A 6,182-nucleotide genomic window follows, 5' to 3' on the forward strand; every position below is an offset into this window, starting at 1 on the left:
ACAAGTGATTGTTCTAAGAGCTAAGAAACTCTTTTGCTCATTCTGTTATCAATTTCAGTCCTTTCCACCGAGCGTCCTACACCCTGCTACAGGTGGGATGTTGCTCACTTTAGCTCCATTCCTAAGAAGGTGAAGAGGGATGCAGGAAGAGCAGCAGCAAACTGATGCACAGGCTAAGGAGCACTGAACTCAGAGAGGTGGCTGTTACTGAATGTGTGAGGTGCACAGGAGGTCTAGAGGTATTTACTACTGACTCAATTTCTTGGGGATGAGGTACATACAATGCTGCTGCAGGTTCTGTATGTTCTAGGACACTGTGATACAACAATGTTGGATGCTGGAACAGGACCCAAGGGCTTACGAGAGTAGGAGGCTGTCCTTTCCTGGTGGCTTGAAGGTGACTGGAATCTTGGTCTTTAGTTCTGATGGAATGGAGTATGAGAGTAGGCACGTTTTCCTGAGGCATTAGTTAGACCAAAGCTGGAATACTGTGAATAATATTCACAGAGAAGTTTCGCTAGGCTGGTACTAGGTATGGAGGGATTGTCTTATGAGAAGTTGATAGAGTGGGCCTGTACTCATTGGAATATAGAAGAATAAGAGGCAACTTTACTAAAACATACAAGATTCTTAGGAGTTTTGATAGCATAGAAGTGGGAGAGCCTAAGATCAAAGGGCATAAATCTCAGAACAAGGGGTCAAACATTTGAGGAAGAATTTCTTCTCTCAGAGCGTAGTGAATATATGGAACTCTTTGCCACTAATGGCTGCTGAGGCTGGGTCATTAAGTAAATTCAAGGCTGAGATAGGCAGATTTTTAATCAATCAAAGTTTATGGGGAAAAGGAAGGAAAGTTGATTTGAAGATTATCAGACTAGCCATGACCTCACTGAAGGGCAGAGCAGATTCAATAGGCTGAATGGCCTACTTCTGCCCCAATGTTTAATGGTCTTAGGCTCAGAATGTCTATGCTACTGGTTCATTCCAGGAAGCGGTGGGTGACCTGTGTGTTATCACTCTGCTGTGCTATCGCAAGTGCATCAGGGTGGTGGTTAATGCCATCTCTGCAAGATCACATCATTTCATTTCTGATGATGTGGTTAATGTTGCAGCCCAGGCAGTAGGATTCAGGAACATAGCTGGGATGCCCCAGGTGCAGGGTGCCATCGACTGTATACATGTAGCACTGAGAGAGTTGTATCGCAGCACCGTGGGATTGATCAACAGGAAGGAGTCCAATTACATCAATATTCAGGCAATCTGTGATCATGCTACCACGTCCTGAAGGTGTGCCCCACTACCCTAGCAGCTACCATGTGTGCTACATCCTGGAGTACTCTTGTGAACCTGGTGCGTCAGAGCATCCAAGTACCTTACAAGAGCTGCCCACTGTGACCAGAGCCCATGTCATCATTACATGTTTCGATTAGCACTGTGACAGCAGAATAAAGGTAAAGTTGCATAGACCCAGAGAACCATTAAGGCTGCTCTCTGCTAAATGGAGAGGACTGGTGGTGGGTTTAACCTAAGGATTACGACTGCAGGCAAGGTGCAAGATTGCCAAGGCTAGCCTTTCATGGTGACCTCAACTGGTACAGAATTGAACCTGCACTGTTGACATTAGTCTGCATCACAAACTAACCAACCAGCCAATTGAGCTAATCGATGCTTTTCCAGGTGCACAGCATCCTTTCAAAGATGGCACAGGTGCAATGGATCTTCCAGTGAATATCTGATGTGTGATGAGTTGTTTTGGGAAACTGGGACTGGAATTGACATGACAGACCACTGTATCAGTGTAATAGATAGTTAATGCAGTGTGTTTGGTAAAATATGGTGAGAAAATCTGCTAGGCTTTGCAGCAGAAATCCCTTCACAAAACTTGAAGCAACTCAGACTTGGCCAATAAACATAAGATACAGTCCATACTTGCTAAAAGCATCCCATTCATATCAGGTATATAGCAATGTGTTTGAATTTAGTCATCACCACAGAGTGTTGTAAATGCAGTTAAATTGGGTCTACATGCTATTGCGGCACACGTTTGCTGCCACCATTTTTTAAAGTATAACTACATATGAGTTTGATTGAAATATTCTGATAGAGGAAAACCACTTGATATTTTAACTGCAAAAGGCTCTTATGTTGAACAAGTAGTTTATTGCAAGTTAGTAACCAGTTACATGTTTCATTAGGCCATATTTTACCAAACACACTGCATTCAGAGACTAGGAGGAGGACATTATATTTCACTTCTCTAAGATCCTATGCTGTTCAGGCCGTAAGCCCATATAACATCATCAAATGCACTTAAGACAATCCTCAGAATTAATGTTTTCAGATTTTTACATACTGATTCATCAGCCCAAACTATTTTCCCATTATTATAATTAAATTTCCCGCTTTCCCATTTCCCCATGTCTCTGATTCTAGAAATTCAGGAGGCCTGGAGTTTTCACCTTCATTCTCCTGGAAAGTGTTGACAGACCAAGCAAGATCTATACATTGCAGTGTTACATTTGAGAGCAACCCCTCTGAGTGCAATCATTCCATTACTGCCAAGCTCATGTTTGGCAGGCCAGTGTACACCAATTTACTGACATGTACCCAAAGTATTTCTTTTGAAACTCAAAGGCAGCTTGCAACATCACAAAAGAAGTGATCATCTGCAGGTACAAAACTGCCAAAAACGCATGTGGGTCAGCAAGGTGATATTCAGCTTCCTACAAAAGGTATGTGGCAACCAGCTGAAGTGACGAGAACTTACTCAGATCTGAGATCCTATGAGGCCCATATATATGACATGCAAAGGTATGTCAGGACTGAGGATAAATTAGGTCTGGTCCAGTTTCCAAACTGCCTCACGAATCTGTTACATGATGTACAAGATTACAAACATAAACAGGAATGACAGATAGTATCACTGATTGTGGGCAATTTGAACCTCCTTACAAAGTCATCATCATGTTATCTGGGTGTATCAGCAAAATACCTATGTGTTATAGAGATTCATAAGTTCATTTTTTATTGTAAATACTTAATATTTCACTTGGAAATGAGGAAATGTTATACGTGTATATCTTGCCTTTAAGAGATTTCATTTTTAAGGATTCCATGTGCCACGTGTATACAATGTTGCAATTCTGAATGGAAGTTAGTCTGTTGTCGCTCTGCAATGAGCACACACCAAAATCAGTTGGTCTTGTGCTGACTGCTTCATAACTTATAATGTGTTGAACAGTTTTAACTAAACTAGTCCACAGAGTGAATCATCTGATAAGCAATTAATTATTAGACCATTATCATTAACTTGATATAGCAGTAATGGAGAAAGCCCCCATTAACTTCAAATCTAGAGAACATCATCTAAAAACAACTCAACAATTAGAGGTGGGATGTTAGCAACTGTTCTCTACCTCAGGTGAAGCTACTGGAGTTGCACCACATCAAAATCCTAGGAAAGCAAAATGGAAAGCTTTGTAGTTGCATAAAAATATACTCTGGGTGTATTAGGCATTATTATATTGCTGTGTATTTGAAATAAATGAATATTATTTTTATTACCATTTTACCATTTTGACCATTCTCAGTTATTACCTGGAATATAGCCTTTTCAATAGTTTTACAAAGAACTGGAATACAGGATTTGATGGCTATAAATGTGATGTTTCCTAATGACAGGGCTGCTTTATTTTTGTGGTACTAGAATCCTCAGTTTACGTCTCTGCTTACAAAGTGGTCTTGGTTTAAAGATATTTCTTTTTAATGTACTCACTTTTCATTTAAACTGCCATTTCACATTTTAGCATTCCTTACTTCCTGTGTCATTGCATCTCTGATGTCATTGTGTTTCATGTGTCATCATATGACTCACATCATCAGAAAGACCCCTAAATTATGCTGGAGTTGAAGTCATTGCTGCTTTACCCTGTGTTAAAAATTAAAGACTTGAAGCAAAAGTGGCTTTTGCATGTGGCTTGTAGATGGGTGCATTGCTGGAACCCAAGTGACCCTTGTAATACTCCCAGCCAGCAATGTGCACGATTAGTGGTGCATTTCCCATTTCATTTTCTGTCTCCTCAGAACCCAGAAGACCATACAACACAGGAGTAGAAGTAGACTATTCAGTACATCCATCTTGCTCTGCCATTCAATCAGATCATGGCTGGTCTGATAATTCTCAACTCCAAAGAGGCTCTGTAAAATGTTGAATTGTCCACCTCAGGTTCAAACTTCACTGCTGCTCAGTGTTAAGCAATATTTGTGTGCTGCCAGCATTACTTTGAAGGGAGTGTTGAGGGGGTTTGGCAGTTAATCAGTCACTCTACTTTCCATGACTAATTTTGGGAACTATCCAACAAAACCCATTTTGTGTCCTCTTCATCACCAACTTATCCATCTAGTTTTGTATTATCAGGAAAATCAGCAAAAAGATGTCTCATACTTGGTCCTTCATTTAGATCATTAATACATTCTGTAAATAGCTGAGACCCCATCACTGAGCCTTGTAGCATCTGCTAGCAATAGCCTGTCAACACAAGAATGTTTTCTTTCCTTTAACCAATCCTTTATCCATGCAGAATCATCCCCTGATTTTAGAATGATGGGAAACAAATATGATAATGGTGATAACATACATGATGATGGTAAACTGACATCAACAATCTCATGTTATCAGGATGCAAGAAAGAATAATGGAAACACTGTACTAGGGAGCTGTCATAAGTATCATGCATATTACAATGTAAACAGAGTTGGTAGGATTTACTGAGGGAAATGAAGAGTTACTCTAAGAAAGGGTAAGACAAGCTGCAACAGATTCAAAATAGGAACAGTCCAATTATATAGAGCAGCCTCAAGTGCAGTGCAGACACCCAACACCAATGAGAAGCTGTAGAAGACAACATCCATGAAGGGACAAAGATGCAAGCTCAAGTCTTTAGAAGCAGCCCAGTCCATAAACATTGATATTTGTTCAAAGCACCTAAACATCTATGTAACTGTTTGTTGAATGTACAAATAAACTACATCCATTTACTCCTTTGTCATCCTGAAAAATCCCAAAAAGATTTGCAAAACAGGATTTCCATTTCACAATGCTGTATTAATGCTGTCCAATCATATAACAATGTGAGGAAATGTGTTGCAGATGCAGTATAATGTGGATAAATGTGAGATTATTCACATTGGTAACAAGAATAGAAAGGCATATTATTATTTGAATAGCTGTAAATTGAGAGAGGGGATTGTTCACCGAGACCTGGGTGTCCTCATGCACCAGTCACTGAAAGTAGGCATGTAGGTGCAGAAGGCAGTAAAGGATGCAAGCTGTATTTTGGCCTTCAAAGTGAGAGGATTTAAGCATGGAACAAGGATGTGCTGTTACAATTATACAGGGCATTAGTGAGGTCACTCCTGAAATATTGTGTGTGGTTTTGGTTTCCTTATCTGAGGAAGGATGTTTTGGCTCTTGAGGGAGTGCATGAAGGTTTACCAAATTGATTCTTGGCATGGCAGGACTGACATATAAGGAGGTATTGAGTCAGTTAGGATTGTATTCACTAGAATATTGTAAAATGAAGGGGAATCTCGTAGAAACGTATAAAACTCCAACAGGGCTAGACAGGTCAGATGCCGGAAGAATGTTCCTGATAATGGGGCAGTCCAGAACCAGGGGTCATAATTTAAGGATGAAGGAGTAAAGCTTTTATGACTGAGATGAGGAGAAATTTCTTAACCCAGAAAGTAGTGAGCCTGGGGAATTCACTATCACAGAAAGTGGTTGAGGTCAAAACACTGTTTTCAAGGAAGTAGCTATAGCTTTTGGGGTTAAAAGGATCAAGAGACATGGGGGGAAGGGTGGGATTAGGATATTGAGCTTGATGATCAGTCATGATCATTTTGAATGGTGGAGCAAGCTCAAGAGGAAGAATGGCCTACTCCTGCTCCAATCATCTATGTTCCTATTAGTTTCTATAATGTCAAAGTGTCCTGTTGCCACTTCCTGCATAATGGTTTTCAACATTTTTCTGGTCACTGATGTCAAGCTAACACGTGTGTTATTCCCTACTTTCCTGAAGAGTAGTGTTACATTTCCAACCATCCAATCAACTGGGCTCTTCCTAAATCTTTGAAACATGGAAGATCGAACCAGCACATATACAATTTCTGGAGCTACCATT

This window comes from Rhincodon typus, chromosome 2 (assembly GCF_021869965.1).
Source record: "Rhincodon typus isolate 14 chromosome 2, sRhiTyp1.1, whole genome shotgun sequence".
In the NCBI taxonomy this organism is placed as follows: domain Eukaryota; kingdom Metazoa; phylum Chordata; class Chondrichthyes; order Orectolobiformes; family Rhincodontidae; genus Rhincodon; species Rhincodon typus.